Source organism: Choloepus didactylus, chromosome 14 (genome assembly GCF_015220235.1).
Source record: "Choloepus didactylus isolate mChoDid1 chromosome 14, mChoDid1.pri, whole genome shotgun sequence".
In the NCBI taxonomy this organism is placed as follows: domain Eukaryota; kingdom Metazoa; phylum Chordata; class Mammalia; order Pilosa; family Megalonychidae; genus Choloepus; species Choloepus didactylus.
The window spans coordinates 98673602-98696806 of record NC_051320.1 but is presented as its reverse complement, the minus strand read 5'-3'; the positions used below and the strand labels follow the sequence as shown (position 1 = coordinate 98696806).

General features: G+C 44.1%; 1 pseudogene; it reads right to left on the bottom strand.

Annotated features, from left to right (window-relative positions):
- Nucleotides 1-263: 263 nt before the first annotated feature.
- LOC119508928 lies at nt 264-1706 on the bottom strand (annotated as a pseudogene).
- Between the last annotated feature and the right edge of the window lie 21499 nt (nt 1707-23205).

Sequence of the window (23205 nt, the reverse complement as noted above, 5' to 3'; positions counted from 1 at the left end):
GTTTCATCCCTTAAGTCTTGATGCAGAAAATGACTGTCCCATAGGGAGGGGCAAAAATGAAAGATAGACGGGAAACCCAGTCTTAGTTATCACTGATGATGGTGAGCTGCATTCAGCATCACGAACGTGTTATTCAAACGTAAATGAAAAATAAGCTATATGAGCAACCTTCCTGACTTTTTTTACATAACATGTATTTCATATCACTAAAAATTTAACTTCTAGCAAGCTACACCTAAGTTACTTAACTACTTTATGCTACATCAATATCCAACTTCTAGTTTCCACTCGTTAAAATATTTCTTCATTGTGTTCCTACTTTGCAAGGTGCCCACATTTACAATAGGAATGATCTTCTGGGGCATCAGCCACTGGACAAAACGCTTCATTTCTAGGTAGCTGCTGTGTTCACTATAAGAAATTCCATACATAGAAATGTTTCCTTTGATCACGGGAATAATATCTGCTACAGTGGTTAACTTTTCAGAATGTGTCCATCCTGTAGGTGGAAAAGCCGAAATCTGTTCATATTTCCCACCGTGTCTATAGTGATGAGGGAATTAACTTCTGGTATATTGAGACACTGGAATGTTTTACACTTGTCTTGGGACAGGCCCACTTTAGAATCCAAAACATCAGCAATGGCAGGAAGACTTTCTGTTTTCCAATAGAGTGAGTGCCACAGACAACAAGAGTATGTGGGTTTAGTTACAGCCTCAAAGGCAGTGTTGATGGAACTTGGGAAAGGAGTATTCTGGGCTGCAATATGTTGTATCTAAGTCAAGCTTCGGACTTTCTGGCCCACAGGAAGGGAATGTCCCATGAGGAAGATGAGTTTCATGACAGCATCTGGACAGTCGTTGGCATCAGGCAAAACAACTTGGATACCGTTCACTATACATTCAGAGTCCACTGGTAATGGACGGATATATTGTTCTTGCACATGAAGCTTGTTTTTCAACAAATTTCCAGTTATCTCACTACAGTAAACTGGAAATGTGAAGTTTTTAGATAATCCAGCATAATGATCAGAATGAAAATGCATGAGAAAATACGCTGTGCCACCTTCAACCAGTCCACATTGAAAGGCATCCACTGTACAGGCAGTTCTGGGTATTTTTCTTACAGAATGGACATGTCTTTTTTCTTAATCCTCCTGCGTTAGCAGACTCTGGAATTTTTTGTACTCCCTTTCTGCAGCCCCCCACTAGCTTATTTCACGAAGACTTGGTCTTTACTTAAGTTGACTGTTCCAGATTCTGCAGTGTTGAGAAGGTAATCTGAATTATTCTGATGCACACCCTCCTGTAGTGAACTTAACTTCTTAAGTCTCTTTCTTTGATGTGGTGCTCTCTTACTAGAAACTCCACATAATGCCACTTTTCATTTATATTTGTTGCATCAAATTCTAAATCACTTAAAGAGTTTTCTGCTTTCCTTTTATACTGCCGGCTCCTCTTTTCATTAGGATTTAGAACTGGATTTAAATCCATCCCTTTTAAAGGGTTTTCCTTCTGCAATTTCTCTTCTTTTCTCTTGGGTGGTAGTCCAAAATACACACCTACATCCGTTTGTTTCATTACTTTAGTGGAAGGACGTCCTGCATTACACTTAGGAGCAGATGGCAGTATATTCAAAGACTTAGCAGCAGTAGGTGTTCTAGAAAAATTTTCTCTATTTAAAACAGAAACTTGGCTGGCTAGCATATCATCTAATGCCTTTTTACAGAAACGTACTGAATTAGCACTGTTCCTAGTATTGATGTTAGTTGATAATTCTGTAATTTTACTTTGGGTTGGATGAGAAAAAAGATACTCTTCTCCTTGACTTTCAAAAGGTTTTGGCATTTCATTCTTAAGTAACGGAAGAGAGACTTGCTTTGAAACAGCTGATTCTTCAATCACCTGTTTTCGTTTATCTGATTGAGGTGAGTGAAATTCTGGCTCATCAGGTTTTGCTTTAGTGGCTGGTATTTGAAGAAGCAAGGCCCCCTGCTAATGCAGATGGTGACAAAAGAAAGTGATCGGTAGTATATCCTGGTTCATCACACAAACTAATACTCTCTTTATTTTGCAAAATATGTTGAGGCAAATCATTTAGAGTGCAGTAGTTATACAGTTCTTCATTGTACTTATCCTTAGTTAAGAAGCTACTTACTTTGGAGCAGCTATCTTCAGGGTCACTCAGTAAAGGACCATGGAAATTTTGTAACAAAGTAAAGCTGCTATTTCCTTCCTCTAGGCTGCCATCTTTTGAGCTTTCAGTAAAAAAGATAGTTTCTGTTGTGAATCATCCAGCTTTTCATCTATATTGTAAATTTCTTCCTCACTTTTCAGGGGAGAATAAGAGATTCCACAGTCGCTAAAGTTATTTTATGGCAGTAGCAAATTGACATGTTGAGTTGTTTTGGCTGTCTAATTCTTCATCTGTGAAAGGCAATGCAACACCTACCTGTTTGCCATTATTAACAAACTCCGTAAATTGTAGAGCTTGCAGGGACTTTTGGGTATTTGTAGAAAAGGAAATCTTTTTATTGGTTTCAGTTGGAGACTGAGCTATTCTCAGACACTGTCATCAACTACATCCTCAGTTTTCAGAGACCGTCTTTTCTCAAGGTTACAAAGAAAGCCTGAATTAGTCTCACTGGAACGATTAAAACTACCACCTGAAGGATGTGCTGAGCCGTTCAAAGGGCTGTTTTTGAGCCGGCAGGAAGTGAGCGCATCTCTTGTAATGAGAAGGAGTTGTTGAGGTAGAAACAAGACTATCTGGACACTCTCCATTTAGCATCCACAGTTCTCTTTTTATTTCTGCTTCGTTTTGACTGGTATTTTCCATCTGTTGCCTTTTCAACAGACTCGGGAATATTTTCAGAGCAATTATTTAGATGTTTGGGTTTTCTCAAGGATTTGTATTCCCAGATGTCTTCCTCCAAAACAGCGTCTTCTAAGTGGCAAAATAATTGTATCATAGAAAATTAAGTCCATTTCTTGTTACCAAAAGTTTAAATGGAATTATTTCTCTTTCCCATGTTGGTGGGGCAGCTTCTCTCTACTAGTGCTGTGTGGAATGGGCTCCTTTGGTATTTTTTTTAGAACAGGTCTGATGGTGATCAATTTTCTTAGTCTCTCTTCATCTGAGAATATCTTGATTTTGCCTCCATCACTGAAGGTTATTTTTGCTGGCTATAAAACTCTGGATTGACAGCTCTGTTCTTTCAGCAAGTGTATAATATTATTCCCCTGTCTTTTTTCATTCATACTTTTGGATGATAAATCTACAGTGATTCCAAAGGTTGTTCCTCTGTGTGTAATGTGTCAATTTTCTGTGACTGCTGTCAAGATTTTCTTTTTTTGTCTCCAGTTTTCAGAAGTTTGCTTATGATGTTTCTGGGCATGGCTTCCTTTGAGTTTATTCAGTTTGAGTTCGATTGAGCTTCTTGATTCTGTAAATATACGCCTTTCATCAAATTTGGAAAATTTTCAGCCAATTCTTCAATAATACTTTTTTCTGTATTTCACTGGCATGAATCAATGTTGTCCCACAGGTCCCTAAGGGTCTATTAAATTTTTAATATATTTTTATTGCAGTTTTATTGAGATATATTCACACACCATACAAAACATCTGAAGTGTACAGTCACTGCTCACAGTATCATCACATAGTTGTGTGTACAACCCCATGATCAATTTTAGAATATTTTCATTACTTCATTGTGCTGGTTTGGATGTATTATATCCCCCAAAATGCCATGTTCTTTAATACAGTCTTGTGGGGGCAGACATATTAGTGTTGATTAGGTTGGAATCTTTGGGTTAGGTTGTTTCTGTGGAGATGAGACCCACCCAGCTGTGGGTAATACCTTTGATTAGATTATTCCCATAGAGGTGTGGCCCCGTCCATTCAGCCTGGGTCTTGATTTAATCATTGGAGTCCTATGTAAGGACTCAGACAGAAGGAGCTCGCAGATGCAGCTTAGACAGACATTTTGAAGATGACCATTGAAAGCTGGCTCTGACATTTTGGAGAAAGCCATTTTGAAGAAAGCCATTTTGAAACACAACCTGGGAGCAAGCAGATGGCAGCCACGTGCCTTCTGAACTAACAGAGGTTTTCCATATGCCAATCGCCTTCCTCCAGTGAAGGTATACTCACGTTTATGCCTTAGCTTGGACACTTTTATTGCTGTAGAACTCTAACTTTGTAAGCAAATAAACCCCCTTTAAAAAAGCCAATCCATTTCTGGTATTTTGCAGAACATAGCATTAGCAAACTGGAACATCTGCGGTCGCAGTTGATTTGTCTGGGGGGGGGGGGGCGGCCGGTTGCTGAACCCTCGGCTCTCGGCGTTGCTCGGAGGGTACCGCGCGGGGGCTCTTTCCCCTTAGGCGAGGGCGAGGCCTGGGACTGGGCCCGGTCCCCGCGGAGGCGTGCAAGGTGTGGAGGGGCCTGCGAGAAAGGAACCGTGCAGGACCGGTTCTTTGAGGGTGAAGAAGCCAGATCTTTTATTAGGGGTGAGCACAGGTTATTAGGCTGGGCATAAGAGGGCGGGGGGTAGTTACAAGCCAATGCTGAGGGGAATAAAGGCTAGGATTGGGTGTTCTGAGAGGTGCAGAGGTTAAGGTTGGTTCTAAGAGAGCACGGAGGTTGGTTCGAAAGGGGCGGGAGTTGCTCTGGCAACGGTGTCTGGCAACAATGTATGCGCACTGGTGGTGATGGGAGTTGCACTGGCAACGGGGAGTGTCCGGGCAAGATAAGGGGGTGGGGAAAAGGCGGTTCCCTCCGGCAAGCCTCCCCTAACAGTGGTATTTTGGGTGAGGAAATGGGGCCTGCCTCCGGCCTCACTTTCCCAGGCCCGGGGGGCTGCGGAGGGCGCTGTCGCCCGTGCCCACTACCCTCCCCAGGGGTGGCCGATCCCCTGGCCCAGGCCCGCCAAGTCGAAGCACGTAATCAGTGTCCCGCATTTCCCCCTTTTTTTCTAATTAAAGGAAGAAGCTTACCGGAGAGGTCCGCTAAAGGATGAGGGAAGGGGAAGGTTGGGGAGGGGAAAAAGGGTTGACGGTGGCTCAGCAAGGCTGGAGCTCAGCGTTGGTGTGGCGCCTGGGCGCTCGACAAGGGCCTCGCTGCTAGCGGGATGGGCGAAGGTGGAAGGTTTAACTGGAGCTCGAGGTTGGTACGAGGTTCAGGCGATTGAGAAGGGCCTCGCGGTCGGCGGGTTGACCGGTGGCGGTGAGGTTGCGGAGGGTTGATTGTCATCTTGGAGTAGGGAGCGTTAGAGGTGGCGAGTCGCTGGTACTGGATTTGCACGAACGAGGAAAAAATAGCATCTGTTTGTATTCTTACAAGTTGGACGATTCTGCGGATAATGCAGGGTCCTAAAGTGAGAGCTAGAATGATCATTAGTAGGGGGCCGAGAAGAGGGAGGAAGTAAGGGAGGAGGGGGGTAAAGATATGGGACCAATAGCTGGTGGCTTCACGGTCTCTTCTACGTTGTTCTAGTCCCTCTCGGACCTTTTTTAGGCTGTCCTCGGCGAGACCTGTGGAATTGGCATATACACAGCACTCTTCTCCTAGGGCGGCGCAAAGGCCTCCTTCTTTGAGGAGGAGAAGGTCGAGACCTCGGCGGTTTTGGAGCACTACCTCAGAGAGGGAGTTAACAGAATTTTTAAGATGGGAAATAGCGTTTTGTAGGTGACGAATGTCCTCGTCAACCGCCGCCCGGAGGTGAGTTAGGGCGGAGCCTTGACTGGCTAATGCAGCGATTCCGGTGCCAGCGCCTGCAAGACCTAGGAGGGAGGCAATTGTGAGGGCGGTGATGGGCTCTCGCTTTTGCAGAAGGGCGGGATCTGCAGTTCTTTCCAGGTGGAGGAAGAAGTCTTCCTCGCTGTGGTATAAGACCCTAGGGATAAGGATAATTAGGAGGCAAGTTTCATTAGTGGTATTGAGGGTTTGCACATTAAGGCAGGGGGTAAGTCCTGTAGAGGAGCACAGCCATTGGGAGGAGTTGTGAGGAATAAGAAACTTGGCAGAGCTGCTGGGAGAGGAGTAGTTGGCACAAGCTGTGAGGCTGGGAGAGTTACTTGAGCGAGGACGGATGCACTTTCCTGTAAAGGAGACTGAATGAAAAGTTAGAGGGACGGCAGAGGTATTCCAATTGCATTCCGAGGGGCTGTCCTCTGTGTTTTCCGAAAAGGAGAGGTTGGAGGCAACTGGCTCATATAGGGGGAAGGAGGTGGAGAGGCAAAGCCAACAAGAAGAGGTAAGATTAGGGCTGGAGAAATTCACCGAGGTGAAGGCTGCTTGGATAAGGCCGAGGAGGGGAGAGGAATACCGAGAGGGGGGTAAGAAAGGTTGGGGTGGTGGGGTTGGCGATGCATTGTTTGCAGCTGAGGTGCGGCTGGTTGGAGCTGAGGTGCGGCTGGAGGGCTGTGGAAAAAGGGGGTTCACTCGGACTGGGGTCCAGGCCCAGGTGTACTGTTGTCATCTGGTGCAGTAGGTTGCGGAGACGACGGCATTCTCGTCTCGTTAGACGCGTGGTTGCTGGTGGCGGGCCGGATTGCCCTTCCTGGGATCCAGATTGGTTGTGCTGCATCATCTGGGAAAACACAAGCAAACCCGCGCCCCTGGGCGAGGAGTGGGGAGGGACCCTTCCAGGCATTATTCTCTGGGTCCTTCCAGTAAACCATCGGGGCCTGGGTGGGCCTATACGAGGGCCCCCAATGTTTATGTAGGGGCGAAAGCCCTTCTTTATTGAATGTGAGTAGATTAAGGTGAATAAGGGCTGCTATGATAAGGTCCCCTGGAGTTGCCTGGGGGAGCATTGCCCTTTCTTTTTCAATTTGTGTTTTTAAGCGGCGATGGACTGCTTCCACAATGGCTTGCCCCTGTGGATTATAGGGGATGCCAAAATGATGGGTGATGTTATATAACTGAAGAAAGGCTGCAAAGGAGGCACTGCGATAGGCAGGCCCATTGTCTGTTTTTAGGTCCCAGGGGACTTCCATGAAGAGAATTCCTTGTCTTAGGGCCTTGATACAGTGTTTGGCCGCTTCCCCGGCAAGGGGGACTGCATAACACATGGCCGAGAAGGTGTCAATTATTACATGCACATATTTGAGGCGTCCAAAGGATGGAACGTGAGTTACGTCCATTTGCCATCTAGAATTGGGTTTTAGGCCTCGTGGGTTGACTCCCTGAGGTTGCAGGGGGCCAAGCGGCGCAAAGGGCGCACAAGTTGCACAATTGCGGACAAGATGTTTACAGGTATTTAGGGGGAGGCTACATAGATGATGTAACGACGTAGCCGAAAAGTGAAACCTGGAATGCAATAACTTGGCCTGATTAACAGCGTCCCCCGGAGGGGCTGCCGTGTGGGTTAGCATAGCTTGGGTAGTCTGAGCTGAGACCGCTTGGTCTACTATACGATTGCCATTAGCCAAGGGCCCCGGAAGGCCTGAGTGACTACGAATGTGGCTAATGAACCAAGGATCCTGTCGATGCTCCAGGATGCTTCTGAGGTCAGAAAGTGCTTTATCAATGGCCGAGTCTCCGGGAAAAAGGTGGAAAACGCGAGGACTCGGCAGACCTGATACGTGTAGAGGCTGTCTGTGAAAATGTTTCCTGGGTGGTTGCAGTGGGTGTTTAGCGCGTATGACACCGCCAGAATTTCCCCCACTTGGACTGAATGAAGGTTGACATAGCTGAATAGGCGGGGTTTTGGGTGGTCCTGAGAATAAGAGAGGAAGGCGAAACGGGTTTTGGAGGCGTCAGTGAAGACGGTAGTGGCACCCAGGATGGGTGCAGAGGAGGGGAAAGGATGGAAGGGGCTGCGGAAGGGAAGCTTGGCGAGCCCCTGTAACAGTCGATGGCTAGGATAGTGGCAGCTGAATTCCCTCTGAAATCCTTCTAAGAGGATTTGCATGTCCGGGTTATTACATATAAGCAGGCGGGTTTGGCCTGCGTCCAGGGGCCAGATAATTTTTTCCGGCGGCGCTCCAAATACATGAACAGCCAGGGTGACTAGATCTGAAGCTAGGCTGATCTAGAGCCGCACTGCGGGGCAAATTTTCCTAAGCCGGCTTTTAGCAGGGTGCACTCAAAGCAGAGAGCCTGGCACGGGAGTGGGGGTAGGGGGAGCGTTGCCCCAAGGGTTGCCTTGAGGTGTAGAAGGCAGCCAGGGGTTGTTAGCCGGTGGGGTGGGAGGAGCGGCGGCAGCTGCCGGTAGCGGCTCCGAGGGGGAGCTTGTCGAAGGGGGAGGCGGAAGTGGGAGGCCCCAAGCGTCGCAAGATGGTGGCGCGGTGGGCGTGGCTAAGACACAAGATGGCGGACCAGCTCCGCCCTGTGAAAGGGCGGGGCCTGAGGCATAAGATGGCGGACTAGCTCCGCCCTGTGAAAGGGCGGGGTCTAAGGCATAAGATGGCGGACTAGCTCCGCCCTGTGAAAGGGAGGGGCCTAAGGCATAAGATGGCGGACTAGCTCCGCCCTGTGAAAGGGAGGGGCCTAAGGCATAAGATGGCGGACTAGCTCCGCCCTGTGAAAGGGTGGGGTAAAGCGCATGCGGTTTCAGGTCTGGCTTAGGGCTGACGTCATCACTAGAGCACTTCCTCCCCTCAGTAGAAGAAGAAGGAGGAAGTTCGCCATTTTGGAGCAGTCTGGGGGGGCGGTTGCAAAGAGGTACACGGCGCCAAACAAAGAAAGAAACACACAAAGGACTACAGCAAAGTAATGGAGGGAAAGAGGGAGAGCGTTAGGAGGAATGGGGGTTATAGAAGAAAAGGACGAGAGGCAGCCGGGATAATTGGGGAAGGGAGGAGCGGCTCCGGAGCGGCGAGGGAGAGGCGGCCCCTGACGCGGAGCGGCGAGGGAGAGGCGGCTCCTGACGCGGAGCGGCGAGGGAGAGGCGGCTCCGGGAGCGGCGAGGGAGAGGCGGCCCTTACCTTGCAGGCGAGGAGAAGGAGAGCTGGAGAGGCGTCCGGGCGAGCGAGTGGCGTCACTGGACCGCTGCGTGGAGAGGACTTCCAAGTGCAGGTGCCCCACGTTGGGCGCCAGTTGCGGTCGCAGTTGATTTGTCTGGGGGGGGGGCGGCCGGTTGCTGAACCCTCGGCTCTCGGCGTTGCTCGGAGGGTACCGGCGGCGGGGGCTCTTTCCCGGAGGCGAGGGCGAGGCGGGGGACTGGGCCCGGTCCCCGGCGGAGGCGTGCAAGGTGTGGAGGGCGGCGAGAAGGAACAGGCAGGACACGGTTCTTTGAGGGTGAAGAAGCCAAGAGACTTTATTAGGGGTGAGCACAGGTTATATAGGCTGGCATAGAGGGCGGGGGTTGTTACAAGCCAATGCTGAGGGGATAAAGGCTAGGATTGGTTCTGAGAGGGTGCGGAGGTTAGGATTGGTTCTAAGAGAGCACGGAGGTTGTTTGAAAAGGGGCGAGAGTTGCTCCGGTAACGGTGTCTGGCAACAATGTATGCGCACTGGTGGTGATGGGAGTTGCACTGGCAACGGGGGAGTGTCCGGGCAAGATAAGGGGGTGGGGAAAAGGCGGTTCCCTCCGGCAAGCCTCCCCTAACAGTGGTATTTTGGGTGAGGAAATGGGGCCTGCCTCCGGCCTCACTTTCCCAGGCCCGGGGGGCTGTGGAGGGCGCTGTCGCCCGTGCCCACTACCCTCCCCAGGGGTGGCCGATCCCCTGGCCCAGGCCCGCCAAGTCGAAGCACGTAATCAGTGTCCTGCAAACATCCATAAAAGAAATAAAAATGAAAAAGTAAACCCAAATTCTCCCATACTCTTTATCCCCCCCCCATTATTGTCCCATAGTATTGGTGTAGTACATTTGTTACTGTTGATGAAAGAGTATTAAAATATTACTGTAAACTATAGCCATAGTTTGCAATAGGTACATTTTTCCATATAGCCCTCTATTATTAACTACTTGTAATAGTCATACATTTATTCTATTTCATCAAATAAATTTTTGATATTTGTATAGCTAATCACAGATAATGTCCACCAAAAGATTCACTGTGTTATACATTCCCGTGTTTTAGCCCCCAACTTTCCTTCTGGTGGCTCTGAATATATGACTCTAAACTTCTCCTTTTCACCACATTCATACACAATTCAGCATTGTTAATTATTATCACATTAACATGCTATCGTCATCTCTGCTCATTTCCAAACTTTTAAGTTCAACCAAGTTAAACATTCTGCACATATTAAGCAACCACTTACCCATTCTTTAGCCTCATTCTGTATCCTGGTAACCTATATTCTATGTTTTATATCTATGAGTTTACATATTATAATTGGTTCATATCAGTGAGATCGTACAATATATGTCCTTTTGTGTCTGGCTTCTTTCACTTAACATAATGTCCTCAAGTTTCTTCTATGTTGTTGCATGCTTCAGGACTTCATTCTTTCTTACTGCTGAATAATATTCCATTGTATGTATATACTACATTTTGTTTATCCATTCTTCTGTTGACGGAACTGGGGTTGTTTCCATCTTTCAGCAATTGTGAATAATGCCGCCATGAATATCAGTGTGCAGATGTCAGTTTGCGTGCCTGCTTTCAGATCTTCTGGGTATATCCCTAGTGGTGGGAATGCCCGGTCATAAGTCAACTCTATACTCAGCTTCCGAAGGAACAGCCAAACCATTCTCCACAGCGGCTGTACTATTTCACATTCCCATCAGCATTGAAACAGTGTTCCTATTTCTCCACATCCTCTCCAACACTTGTAGTTTCCTGTTTGTTTAATAGCAGCTGTTCTAAAAGGTGTGAGATGATAATCTCATTGTGGTTTTGATTTGCATTTCCCTAGTGGCCAGTGATTCTGAGCATCTTTTCATTTGTTTTTTACCCATCTGTATTTCCTCTTTGGAAAAATGTCTATTCTTGTCTTTTGCCCTTTTTAAAATTGGGTTGTCTTATTGTTGAGTTGTAGGACTTCTTTATATGTTCTGGATATCAAACCCTTAGCAGATATGTGGTTACCCAATATTTTCTCCCATTGAGTCGGTTGCCTCTTCACTCTTTTGACAAAGTCCTTTGAAGCACTGAATTATTCAATTTTGAGGAGTTCCCATTTATCCATTTTTTCCTTCATTGCTTATGCTTTGGGTATGAAGTCTGAGAAACTACCACCTATCACTAGATCTTGGAGATGTCGCCCTACATTTTCTTCTAGGAGTTTTATGGTACTGGCTCTTATGTTTAGGTCTTTGATCCATTTTGAGTTAATTGTATACAGGGTATAAAGTAAAGGTCCTCTTTCATTCTTTTGGTTATGGATATCCAGTTCTCCCAACACCATTTATTGAAGAGACTGTTCTGTCCCAATCAAGTGGGCTTGGGATCCTTGTCAAAAATCAATTGAACACAGATCTGAGGGACTGGTTTGCTGTTCTTTCTCCAGCTTCTCTGGGCATTCAGTTGAGTCATTGGTTTTAACTCTTTCCTCCTTTTTAATGTAGATGTTTAGGGGTATAAAGTTCCCTCTCAGTGCTGCCTTCACTGCATCCCATGAGTTTCGATATGTTGTGTTCTTGTGTTCACTTGTCTCAAGATATTTACTGATTTCTCTTGCAATTTCTTCTTTGACCCACTGATTGTTTAAGAGCATGTTGTTTAACCTGCATATATTTATGTATTTTTCAGGTTCTCTCTTGTTATTGATTTGTAGCTTCATTCCATCTTGGTCACAGAAAGTGCTTTGTTTTATTACAGTCTTTTTAAATTTGTTAAGACCTGTTTTGTGTGCCACCATATGGTCTATCCTGGAGAATGTTCCATGATTACTTGAGAAGAATTTATATCCTGCTGTTTTAGGGTGTAATGTTCTATATATATCTGTTAGGTCTAGTAAATTTATCATATTATTTAGGTTCTCTGTTTCTTTGCTGATCCTCTGTTTAGATGTTCTCTGCATTGGAGAGAGTGGTGTGTTGAAGTCTCCCACTAGTATGGTGAGTCATCTATTTTTCCCTTCAGTTTTTCCAGTGTTTGCCTAATGTACTTTGGGGCATGTTAATTAGGAGAATAGACATTTATGACTGTTATTTCTTCTTGGTGAATTGCCCCCCTTTATTAATTTATATTGTCCTTATCTCATAACATTTTTGCACTTAGAGTCTATTTTATCTGATATTAGTATAGCTACCCAAGTTTTTTTGGTTACTGCTTGCATAGAATATCTTTTTTCTCCTTAGACTTTCAACCTATTTGTATCTTTTGGTCTAAGATGAGCCTCTTGTAAATGGCATATAGATGGATCATATTTTTTAAAGCATTCTGCCAATCTGTGTCTTTTGACTTGGGTGTTTAATCCATTAACATTCAAAGTCATTACTGTAAAGGCAAGTCTTAATTCAACTATCTTGTTATTTGGTTTTTATTGGTCAGATCTCTTTTTTTCTCTCTCTTTTCATCCTTTAAGTTACCCTCACTAATACTCTTCAATTCTGTACCTTCTTCCAGACCTCTCTCTCCTGTCTTTTCTTTTCAGCTGGCAGCACTCCCTTTAGTAGTTCTCATAGGGCTGGTCTCTCCTTAACGAAGTTTCTCAGCTTCTGTTTATCTGTGAATATTTGAAACTCTCCCTCATTTTTATGCAGTTTTGTTGAGATATAATCACATAACATACAATCATTCAAAGTGTGCAATCAGTTGTTCACAGTATTGTCATATAGTTGTGCTTTCATCACCACAGTCAAACTTTGAACATTTTCCTTACTCCAAAAAATAAAATGAAAATTAAACTAAAAAAGAATATCCAAAACATCCCATTCCCTTTCCCCCCATTGTTCACTTACTTTTTTAATACAGTTTAATTGAGATGTATTCACACACCCTACAGTCATCCACAGTGTACAATCAGTTATTCACAGCACAATCATACAGTGTGCGTTCATCACCAGCATCAATTTTTGAAACTTTCCTTACTCCAAAATAAAAACAAAAGCAAAAAAGAACACCTAAATCTTTCCATCCCCTCCATTCCACTCTATTTTTCATCTAATTTTTGTCCTTCTTTTTCCACTTATCTGTCCATACACTGGATGAAGGGAGTGTGAGCCACAGGTTTTCACAGTCACACAGTCGCATTATGCAATGTACATAATTATACAATCGTCTTCAAGAATCAAGGTCACTGGGTTGCAGTTCGACAGCTTCAGGTATTTCCCTCTAGCCATTCCAGCACACTAAAAACTAAAAGGTGACATCTATGTAGTGCATAGGAATACCCTCCAGAGTGACCTCTCGACTCCACTGGAAATCTCTCAGCCACTGGAACCCTACTTTGCTTCATCTCTCTTCCCTCTTTTGGTCAAAAAGCTCCTCTCAGTCCCACAATGCTGGGTCCAGGTTTATCTCCAGGAGTCATTTCCCATGTTGCTAGGGGGATTCACACCCCTGGGAGTCACGTCCCATGTAGGGGGAGGGTGGTGAGTTCATTTGCTGAGTGGGCTTAGACTCCCTCATTTTTGAAGGACAGTTTTGCTGGATAGAGAATTCTTGGCTGGCAATTTTTCTCTTTCCGTTTCTTAAATATATTGCACCACTGCCTTCTCACGTCCGTGGTGTCTGGTAAGAAATCAACACTTAGTTTGATTTGGCTTCCTCATATGTGGTGACTCACTTTTCTTTTGCTACTTTCAGAATTTTCTCTTTTTCTCTGGAATTTCACAATCTGATTACTGTGTGTCTTGGAATGGGTCTATATGGATCTATTCTGTTTGCCATATGTTGGGCTTCTTGGATTTGCATATTTATGTCTTCTACAAGGATTGGGAAATTTTCAGCCATTATTTCCTCAAATATTCTCCCTGGTCCTTTTCCCTGCTCTCCTCCTCTGGGACACTCATGATGCGTATGTTTCTGCACTTTGTGTTGTCAATCAATTCCCCAAGGCCCTGCTCAAATTTTTCCATTTTTTCTCCATTTGTTCTTTTTTTTAAATTAACTCCTTTTTTTCAAAATCAACTGTATAAAAAATTAAAAAATTAAAAAAATTTAAAAAAAACATACAATAAAAGAACATTTCAAACAGACCATAAGAAGGGAGTAAGAAAATGACAACTAACCTAAGATAACTACTTTACTTCCAACATGCTCCCACTCTACCCCAAGAAAGTAAATTAATATAACAACATTTCTGCAAACTTGCCCCTACTATACCCATCAGAAATTAACAGACTATAGTCATTCCTCGGCATTCCCAGAATGTTAAATTTACCCATGGTAGCTTATCTGTTCTTATTGGATTATCTTTCCCCCTTCCTTAATTGCTCTCTATCGCTAGTTCCCCTACATTCTACATTACAAACCATTTGTTTTACATTTTTCAAAGTTCACATTAGTGGTAGCATAAGTGCCTGGCTTATTTCACTCAGCATTATGTCTTCAAGATTCATCCATGTTGTCATGTTTCACAACATCATTCCTTGTTACTGCCGTGTAGTATTCCATTGTGTGTATATACCACATTTTACTTATCCACTCATCTGCTGAAGGACATTTGGGTTGTTTCCATCTCTTGGCAATTGTGAATAATGCTGCTATGAACATTGGCGTGCTGATATCTGTTCGTGTCACTGCTTTCAGATCTTCCAGGTATATACCGAGAAGTGCAATTGCTGGATCGAAGGGTAACTCTATATCTAGTTTTCTAAGGAACTGCCAGACTGACTTCCAGAGTGGCTGAACCATTATACAGTCCACCAACAATGAATAAGAGTTCCAATTTCTTCACATCCCCTCCAGCATTTGTAGTTTCCTGTTTGTTTAATGGCAGCCACTCTAATCGGTGTTAGATGGTATCTCATTGTGGTCTTAATTTGCATCTCTCTAATAGCAAGTGAAGCTGAACATTTTTTCATGTGTTTCTTGGCCATTTGTATTTCCTCTTCAGAGAACTGTCTTTTCATATCTTTTGCCCATTTTATAATTGGGCTGTCTGTACTATCGTCATTGAGTTGTAGGATTTCTTCATATATGCAAGATATCAGTCTTTTGTCAGATACATGGTTTCTAAAAATTTTTTCCCATTGAGTTGGCTGCCTCTTCACCTTTTTGACAAATTCCTTTGAGGTACAGAAACTTCTAAGCTTGAGGAGTTCCCATTTATCTATTTTTTCTTTTGTTGCTTGTGCTTTGGGTGTGAAGTCTAGGAAGTGGCCACCTAATACAAGGTCTTGAAGATGTTTCCCTACATTATCTTCTAGGAGTTTTAAGGTACTTTCTTTTATATTGAGATCTTTGATCCATTTTGAGTTAATTTTTGTGTAGGGTGTGAGGTAGGGGTCCTCTTTCATTCTTTTGGATATGGATATCCAACTCTCCCAGCCCCATTTGTTGAAAAGACCATTATGACCCAGTTCAGTAACTTTGGGGGCTTTATCAAAGACCAGCTGGCCATAGATAATGGGGGGGTCTATCTCCGAATTCTCAATTCGATTCCATTGATCTATATGTCTATCTTTGTGCCAGTACCATGCTGTTTTGACAACTGTGGCTTTATAATAAGCTTCAAAGTCAGGGAATGTAAGTCCTTCCACTTCGTTTTTCTTTTTTTAGAGTGTCTTTAGCAATTTGAGGCATCTTCCCTTTCCAAATAAATTTGACTACTAGCTTTTCCAAGTCTGCAAAGCAGGTTGTTGGAATTTTGATTGGGATTGCATTGAATCTGTAGATGAGTTTCGGTAGAATTGACATCTCAATGACATTTAGCCTTCCTATCCATGAACATGGAATATTTTTCCATCTTTTAAGGTCTCCTTCTATTTCTTTTAGTAAAGTTATGTAGTTTTCTTTGTATAGGTCTTTCACATCTTTGGTTAAGTTTATTCTTAGGTACTTGATTTTTTTAGTTGCTATTGAAAATGGTATCTTTTTCTTGAGTGTCTCTTCAGTTTGTTCATTTCTAGCATATAGAAACATTACTGACTTATGTGCGTTAATCTTGTATCGCACTACTTTGCTAAGTTTGTTTATTAGCTCTAGTAGCTGTATCGTCGATTTCTCTGGGTTTTCCAGATATAAGATCATATCATCTGCAAACAATGACAGTTTTACTTCTTCCTTTCCAATTTGTATGCCTTTTATTTCTTTGTCTTGCCAGATTGCCCTGGCCAGCACTTCCAGCACAATGTTGAATAACAGTGGTGATAGCGGGCATCGTTGTCTTGTTCCTGATCTTAGAGGGAAGGCTTTCAGTCTCTCACCATTGAGTACTATGCTGGCTGTGGGTTTTTCATATATGCTCTTTATCATATTGAGGAAGTTTCCTTCAATTCCTACCTTTTGAAGTGTTTTGTTGGATTTTGTTGAATGCTTTTTCAGCATCTATTGAGATGATCATCTGATTTTTCCCTTTTGATTTGTTAATGTGTTGTAATACATTGATTGATTTTCTTATGTTGAACCATCCTTGCATGCCTGGAATAAACCCCACTTGGTCATGGTGTATGATTTTTTTAATGTGTCTTTGGATTTGATTTGCAAGTATTTTGTTGAGAATTTTTGCATCTATATTCATTAGGGAGATTGGCCAGTAGTTTTCCTTTTTTGTAGCATCTTTGCCTGGTTTTGGTATTAGATTGATGTTAGCTTCATAAAATGAGTTAGGTAGTGTTCCATTTTCTTCAGTGTTTTGAAAGAGTTTAAGTAAGATTGGTGTCAGTTCTTTCTGGAAAGTTTGGTAGAATTCCCCTGTGAAGCCGTCTAGCCCTGGGCATTTATTTGTGGGAAGCTTTTTGATGACTGATTGGATCTCTTTGCTTGTGATTGGTTGGTTGAGGTCTTCTGTTTCTTCTCTGGTCAGTCTAGGTTGTTCATATGTTTCCAAGAAATTGTCCATTTCCTCTACATTATCCAGTTTGTTGCCATACAGTTGTTCATAGTATCCTCTTATAATTTTTTTTAATTTCTTTGGGATCTGCAGTAATGTCACCTTTCTCATTCATTATTTTGTTTATATGGGTCTTCTCTCTTTTATTTTGTCAGTCTAGCTAAGGGATTGTCAATCTTGTTGATCTTTTCAAAGAACCAACTTTTGGTGTTATTTATCCTCTCTATTGTTTTTTTGTTCTCTATGTCATTTATTTCTGCTTTAATCCTTATTATTTCTTTTCTTCTACTTGGTTTAGAATTGGTTTGCTGTTCATTTTCTAGCTTCTTCAGTTGATCCATTAGTTCTTTGATTTTGGCTCTATCTTCCTTTTTAATAAATGCACTTAGTGCTATAAATTTCCCCCTCAGTACCACTTTTGCTGCATCCCATGTGTTTTGGTATGTTGTGTTCTCATTTTCATTCACCTCTATATATTTAGCAATTTCTCTTGCTATTTCTTCTTTAACCCACTGATTGTTTAGGAGCGTGTTGTTTAACCCCCAGGTATTTGTAAATTTTCTAAGTATCTGATGGTTATTGACTTCTAATTGTATTCCATTTTGGTCAGAGAATGTGCTTTGAATAATTTCAATTTTTAAATTTATTGAGGCTTGTTTTATGTCCCAGCATATGATCTATTCTGGAGAAAGTTCCATGAGCACTAGAGAAGAATGTGTATCCTGGTAATTTGGGATGTAATGTTCTATATATGTCTGTTAAATCCAATTCATTTATCAAATTGTTTAGGTTTTCAATTTCCTTATTGGTCTGCTGTCTGGTTGCTCTATCTATAGGAGAGAGTGATGTGTTGAAGTCTCCCACAATTATTGTGGAAACATCAATTGCTTCCCTTAGTTTTGCCAGTGTTTCTCTCATGTATTTTGTGGCACATTGATTGGGTGCATAAACATTTATGATTGTTATTTCTTCTTGTTGAATTGCCCCTTTTATTAGTATGTAGTGGCTTTCTTTGTCTCTCATAACATTCTTGCATTTAAAGTCTATTTTATCTGAGATTAATATTGCTACACCTGCTTTCTTTTGGCTGTAGCTTGCATGAAATATTTTTTTCCATCCTTTCACTTTCAATTTCTTTGTGTCCCTGTGTCTAAGATGAGTATCTTGTATACAACATATTGATGGTTCATTTTTTTTAATCCATTCTGCAAATCTATATCTTTTAATTGGGGAGTTTAATTCATTTACATTCAATGTTATAACCATGAAGGCCTTTCTTGAATCAGCCATCTTATCCTTTGGTTTATGTTTGTCATATATATTTTTTCCCTCTCTCTGTTTCTCCATTTGTTCTTTTGTCTGTTTGAATTCAGTTGCTCTGTATTCTAGCTCACTGATTCTTTCTTCTGCCTCTTCAAATCTGCTGTTGAGGGTTGTTCTAGTTTGCTAATGCTGCCAGAATGCAGAATACCAGACATGGATTGGCATTTATAAAAGGGGGTTTATTTGGTTACACAGTTACCGTCTTAAGGCCATAAAGTGTCCAAGGTAACACACCAGCAATCGGGTACCTTCACTGGAGGATGGCCAATGGTGTCTGGAAAACCTCTGATAGCTGGGATGGCACGTGGCTGGTGTCTGCTCCAAAGTTCTGGTTTCAAAATGGCTTTCTCCCAGGATGTTCCTCTCTAGGCTGCAGTTCCTCAAAAATGTCACTCTTAGTTGCACTTGGGGTATTTTTCCTCTCTTAGCTTCTCTGAGCAAGAGTCTGCTTTCAATGGGTGTCTTCAAACTGTCTCTCATCTGCAGCTCCTGTGCTTTCTTCAAAGTGTCCCTCTTGGCTGTAGCAGCTTGCTCCTTCTGTCTGATCTTATATAGTGCTCCAGTAATTTAATTCAGACCCACCCTGAATGGACGGGCCAACAACTCCATAGAAATTATCCAATCAGAGTCATCACCCATAGTTGGGTGGGGTGCATCTCCATGGAAACACTCAAAGAATTACAATCTAATTAACACTGATAGGTCTGCCCACACAAGATTACATCAAAGATAATGGTGTTTGGGGGGGACATAATACATTCAAACTGGCAGAAGGTTCTCCAGTATATTTTAAGTTTCATCTACAGTGTCTTTTATTGCCATAATATCTGCTATTTATTTCTATGTGTTCTTTCAAATTCTTCATTATGCTCTTCTAGTGTCTTCTTATTATCCTTTATCTATTTATACACATTTTCCTTCATTTCTTTGAATTGATTCAGATTTGTCTGCACATCTTTGATTAGTTCCAAATTCTGTGTCTCGTCCAACTTTTTGATCCATTCTGTTGACTGGGTCATTTTTTCTTGAGTTTTAGTGTGCCTTGTTATTTTTTGCTGATATCTGGTCATCTGATTATCTTGATGGGTCTTTTCTGATGGTCAATTTCTCTCTCTTATCTAGGGTTTACTTGTTTCCTGGGTTTGTTTTAGGGCTCTGCTTTGGCAGTTGCATCATTTGTATTTCTCAGCCAAAACAGGACTGGGTTCCCATGCAGGGGTTGTAGACCAGCTCTGATGGGCCTGGAACAGGGTCTGGAGGGGCTCTGAAAAGCCTGCAATTTCCATCCTTCCCAGAAGATGGCGCTGTTCAGTGACTTAATCATCAGAAGCTGTTTACCTCCTGGAGCCCAGGCTGTCTCTGATCAGGTGGGGCTGAAGTTCCTCCTGGAGCCCAGCCAGCATCTGACCAGGTCAGGCTGAAACTGGGGTTCCTGGGCCTTCACTTCTCCAGCCAAGATCTGGCTCAGTGTGGGCTGTGTCCCCCACTTTACTCGGGGTGGGGGACTCCCCCAGCCACCCCAGTCTGCTGCTGTCCCCCAGGCAGGGATCGGGCCACCTGCTGCTGTTTTCTGGTAGTGGATGGGCACCAGGACCCAGGGCTGGAAACACAGTCTCTGTCCACATTTTCTCAGACTCTTTATACCTCACTGACCTGGGCCTTGATATGTCCTCCTCCAGTTGATTTGGGCAGTCTCTGCCCAGCTACTCACTGCTTTTAGAAAAAATTCTGCCATTCCCTCCCTAATTCTCCATTTTGAAAACTCCTCCTTGCTGCCCTTTTATATTCCACCCTCCTCAGCAGCTTGAGTCCTGCCATGGGCCCTGTGGGCTTGGGTCTCGTGTCTGGATCCAGGTGGGATCTGTCCCACTGCTGTGAGAGATTTTATACTCTGTGTCCAGTGGGAGGTGGGAGGGATCCCGGCTGCTGCCTCTGGGCACATTCCAAGCTGCTTGGAATCGAGTCAGGGTGTTCCTGTTTGCTAATGCTGCTGTTTTGCAAAATACCAGAAATGGATTGGCTTTTATAAAGGGGGTATATTTGGTTACACAGTTACAGTCTTAAGGCCATAAAGTGTCCAAGGTAAGGAATCAGCAATCGGGTACCTTCACTGGAGGATGGCCAATGGCGTCTGGAAAACCTCTGTTAGCTGGGAAGGCACGTGGCTGGCGTCTGCTGATCCCAGGTTGTGTTCCAGCTTCACTTTCAGCCCCTGTGCAATCTTCAAAGTGGCCCTCTTGGCTGCAGTTCCAAATGTCACTCTTAGCAGCTCTCTGTTCCTTCTGTTTGTCAGCTTTTTTATATATCTCCAGTGATTTAATTCAGACCCACCCTGAATGGGCGGGGTAACACCTCCACAGAAATTATCCAATCAAAGGTCTTGCTCACAGTTGATTGAGTCACAACTCCATAGAAACAATCAAAGGATTCAAACCTAATCAACACTAATAAGTCTGCCCCCACAAGATTGCATCAAAGAACATAGTGTTTGGGGGGACATAATACATCCAAACAGAGGGGAACAGGAAGGACCAGTCAGTCTGGGACAGAAGTTTTCTACCTGATAATTTTCTTTATTCAATTCAGCATTTGCGGGATCTTTCCCCAGTCTCTACCTTCCACCAGATTTCTGAACAAGTGAGAACCAAAGGGGCTAACAGAGCTGTTCTGATTAAAGGCCATTGGCATTTCTGGTGGCAGGAACCATGGGGCTGGAGGGTCAGGCCCGCTGAGCACAGAAACCAGCCAGGAGGCCAGCGAGGCTGGGCACAGTTTGCAAGGGAGAGAGTAGAGAGACACCTGCTGCAGCAGCGGAAGCTAAAATTAAATGTCAGCGTTCTCATGGCCTTTGGGTTTCATAAGCCGTCTTTTTCCTTTTCATTTATTTAAGCCTTACAATAATTCTTTAAATCTGGCGTGATAAATACTATTGATTGCAACTTTGCAGTAGATCAGGGCTTGGCCAACTTTTCTGTAAGGGGCCAGATACTGTTTAGGTTTTGTAGAACATCTGGTCTCTGTCTCAACTCCCAATTCTGCTGTCATAGAACAAAAGCACTCATAGATGCTTTGCAAACCAACGACCATGGCTGTGTTCCAAGAAAGCCTTATTTATGGACGCTGGGAAAAAAGATTAAGGGCAGGTGGTCAAAGGGGCCAGAGCACACCAGGGACGAAGGCTCTGTGAGCAGGCGTCCCCGGAATCGACAGCGACTCTAGTGCAGACCCCATTGTCGTCGCCCCAGAAACGTCAGGCTGCTGGATTTAGGGAAGTAGAAATATAGGAAGAGACAGAAGACATTTGTAAAGTGATCTGAGGGGACTGTAGAGCTAAAAACAGCAGTAACTAAATCAAGAATTGCACTGACTGAGGGAAGCACCAGAGCAGAGGTTTGCTCGATGGCAGGGTGGAAGGAGAAAGAAGACACAGAGCAGAAAGACAGACAGCTGTGCGTGCGAGGAGAGGGCCAGAGGCCAGGGGCAGGTGAGAGTCCAACAGGTTAACTGGAGGCCTTGAAGAGGGAGAGAAGGGGGTGGAGGAGATATCTGAAAGGGTGACGGCTTAGGATTTTCTAGATCTTATAAAAGACAGAGAAGTCCCCCAATCCCTAGCCGTACCAGACATCCAAGGGCCAAGATTTTAAAGGCCAGAGGGGAGCATCAGACTGCCCCACACTGAGCGCCAACTTCCCGAAAGCAGCAACGGAAACAAGCCCAAAAAACTGGAGATTCCACACGATCTGAGGGTCCTGCCCTTTACCCCCAAGACCACGAGGGCCCCTCCCCACACACCCAGACACCAAGTTGGAGAGGGGCCATGCCGAGAAGACTGCTCAATCTCAAAGGGCTGACCTTAAATCTGGAGCCTGAACCCTAATGGGGCCTGTGCCGGTTTGAATGTATTATGTCCCCCCAAACGCCATTATCTTTGATGTAATCTTGTGTGGGCAGACCTATCAGTGTTGATTAGATTGTAATTCTTTGAGTGTTTCCATGGAGATGTGCCCCACCCAACTGTGGGTGGTGACTCTGGATAATTTCCATGGAGGTGTGGCCCCGCCCATTCAGGGTGGGTCTAAATTAAATCACTGGAGCCATATAAATGGGCTGACAAACAGAAGGAACTCAGTGCAGCTGAGAGTGACATCTTGAAGAGGAGCTACAGCCAAGAGGGACACTTTGAAGAATGCACTGGAACTGAGAGAGGAGCTTCAGCTTACAGAGGCATTTTGAAGATGGCTGTTGAAAGCAGACTTCTGCTCCAGAGAAACTAAGACAGGACAAACGTCCCAAGAGCAATTAAGAGTTACATTTTTGAGGAGCTGAAGTCTAGAGAGGAACATCCTGGGAGAAAGCCATTTTGAAAGCAGAACTTGAAGCAGATGGCAGCCACGTGCCTTCCCAGCTAACAGAGGTTTTCCGGACGCCATTGGCCATCCTCCAGTGAAGGTACCCGATTACTGATGTGTTACCTTGGACACTTTATGGCCTTAAGACTGTAACTGTGTAGCCAAATAAACCCCCTTTTATAAAAGCCAATCCATCTCTGGTGTTTTGCATTCCAGCAGCATCAGCAAACCGGAATAGGGCCTGTTTTAATTACCACAAGGACTGGACCAAACCCAGTGTCTGTCCCTGCTGGTCCATGGTGGGCTCACGGGTCAAGCCAAATCAACCGCAGAAGTCTCCTTTTCCTCTGCTCCATGACGGCTACAAGGTAGAGAAAGAAGAGACGGTGAGGGGAGAGGGGACCGGCGGGGGTGGAAGGAAGCTGCAGGCCCTGGGGAGCAGGAGCTCCCACCCGGCACCTGCCTGGCCCCAGCCTGTGAGGCAGCCCTCACCTAAGACCCTGGCCCCTGGTTTTGGTGGGCTTTGTTCTTCCCTATGCTGTGTATACTCAAAATCCACCGCACTCTTTTTCGTGCATTTTGGGAAATTTGCACATATCCTGATTGTTTCTGTCTTTGATGAAGGAGTTACAGGGTTCCTGAAGTTTGGGCTAATTATGCAATTAACAGACACGTTAATTTTCCCCTTAA